Source organism: Pristis pectinata, chromosome 17 (genome assembly GCF_009764475.1).
Source record: "Pristis pectinata isolate sPriPec2 chromosome 17, sPriPec2.1.pri, whole genome shotgun sequence".
NCBI classification, from domain to species: domain Eukaryota; kingdom Metazoa; phylum Chordata; class Chondrichthyes; order Rhinopristiformes; family Pristidae; genus Pristis; species Pristis pectinata.
In genome coordinates this window covers 41062685-41064942 of record NC_067421.1, presented here as the reverse complement: position 1 = coordinate 41064942, position 2258 = coordinate 41062685, and the positions used below count along the sequence as shown (strand labels likewise).

At 47.1% G+C, this 2258-nt stretch overlaps 1 non-coding gene across 1 annotated transcript; it reads left to right on the top strand.

Moving 5' to 3' along the window:
* Window positions 1–564: 564 nt before the first annotated feature.
* LOC127579664 (U6 spliceosomal RNA) lies at window positions 565–668 on the top strand. Its single transcript, XR_007957716.1, has one exon. It is a non-coding gene; the product is annotated as a U6 spliceosomal RNA (small nuclear RNA).
* The last annotated feature ends 1590 nt before the right edge of the window (window positions 669–2258 follow it).

The window sequence follows — 2258 nt, the reverse complement described above, 5'->3', positions numbered from 1 at the left end:
CTCACAGCACCAACCTCAGGAAGTAGGGTCACATACCACAGTATAGCCAACACTCTTTCAGCTACTGGGGAGTGTTGACAGGGCGTGAGACTTTGCTATAGTGATGGGTCGTCCAGTGGAACCAACACCATCTGAAGAACAGAGGACGCAGGAGGCTGCCCCCTTGTGCAAGGGGCATTCATGCCAGGAAGTTGCCAGGGAAGTGTCTAAGGACATGAGTGTCATCTCTGAATGTTGGGAGACCTGCAATGCAGCCAAATGCCCCTTCCAGAGGTGAATGGAAAGTTGCACTGACCAAAAATCAAAAGTTACCCACTTTGTCAGGAGAGTTTATCTTGATTTCTGCAATGCAGCAGTGATTAGCAAGGCACTGCATGTCTGGACAAAGTCGCTCCAAGGGTCCTGAGGCAAGGTTTTTGAGGGTGACAGTGACTCTGACTTTGATTTTGGTGGCACAGTGGTACAAATGGTAGAACCACTTCCTCAAAGCTCCAGCAACCTGGGTTCAATCCTGACATCAGGTGTTGTCTGTGTGGAGCTTGCACGTTCTCTCTGTGACTGTGGGGTGTTCACTTTGACAGCACATACTAACATTGGAATGGAACAGTAGAATGGCATGGCCCCTGCGCAAGGCAGGCACGAAAATCTGAGAAGTGTTCAAGAGAAACAAGATGGGTTTCCTCCGGTTGCTCCGGTTTCCTCCCACATCCCAAAGGTGTGCTGGTGGGTTAGCTGGCTGCTGTAAATTTCCTTCAGTGTAGGTGAGTGAGAGAATCTGGAGGGTGGGGGGAGGGGGGATGAGAATAAAACGGGATTGGTGTAACTAGGTGCTTGAAGGTCAGCATAGACTTAATGGGCCAAAGGGCCTGTTTCCGTGCTTTGAATGTGTGTGAGCTTGTGCTGAGGGTTTGCAGAATTCATGAGTCAACATGCTTTCAAGCTGGCACTGACACTTTTTGCCTGTTGTTTTCGGGCTTGTTGACACAACGTGAGGAAGACGATGTTGAGAAATGTGCAGTTGTACACTTTGGAAACAGAAATAAACGGGCAGATTATTATCTAGAAGGAGAGAAAATTCAAAGTACAGAAGTACAAAGGGACTTGGGGGTATTCGTGCAGGATACCCTAAAGGTTAACCACCAGGTCGGATCGGTGGTAAAGAAGGCGAATGCTATGTTGGCATTCATTTCGAGAGGTATAGTGTATAAAAGTAAGGAAGTGATGATGAGGCTCTACGGGGCACTGGTGAGGCCTCATTTGGGGCCCCATATCTTAGGAAAGATGTGCTGATGTTGGACAGGGTTCAGAGGAGATTTACGAGGATGATTCCCAGAATGAAAGGGCTTACATATGATGAGTGTTTGTCGGCTCTTGGACTGTACTCACTGGAGTACAGAAGAATGAGAGGGAACCTCCTAGAGACACTTAAAATGTTGAAAGGACTGGACAGAGTAGATGTGGTCAAGCTGTTTCCCTTGGTGGGTGAGTCCAGGACCAGAGGGCACAGTCTTAGAATTAGAGGGCACAGGTTTAAAACAGAGATGAGGAGAAATTTCTTTAGCCAGAGGGTAGTGAATTTATGGAATTCCTTGCCACGTACAGCAGTGGAGGCCAGATCATTGGAGGTGTTTAAGGAAGAGATAGATAGATATCTAAATAGTTGGGGTATCAAGGGATATGGGGATAAGGCCGGAAATTGGGGTTAGAATAGTTTGTTTTTTTTTGTTCCCTCCCCCCCCCAAATTTCTCATTCCATTTTCTTTTTTCCCTTTCCTTTGGAGCAGACTCGATGGGCCGAATGGCCTACTTCTGCTCCCTTGTCTTGTGATCTTGTGATTAACCCCATTAACAATGGAAAGTCAGCAGAGATGAAATCCGAGACCTCGATGTCAACCAAGGAAGGAGTATCAATGGCAGCTTATCCCCTGCCACCCGTCTATCTACAAGTAATGCAGGCAGACGCAACAGTGCAGGTGCCTGGAATCTGATAGTCAGCCACACTCTCCCCTGGAAATTGCAGGTGGCTTTTTAAAGGGATTCTAACTTTAATTTTTTTTAAATTTTAAAAATGTAAAATTTAAAGGGAATACCCTGTGAGGGAACTCTTGCCCTAATCACTGACATAGAATGGGAGCCTCTCCCCCCAACAACCTTTCATCCCTCTCCAAAGGTATCAACTGGAACTGTTCACATGCTCCAGCCAGAAGCTGTAGGCAGACCATGAGGATCGAGGCCTGGCCCAGAATCTCTTCCACACA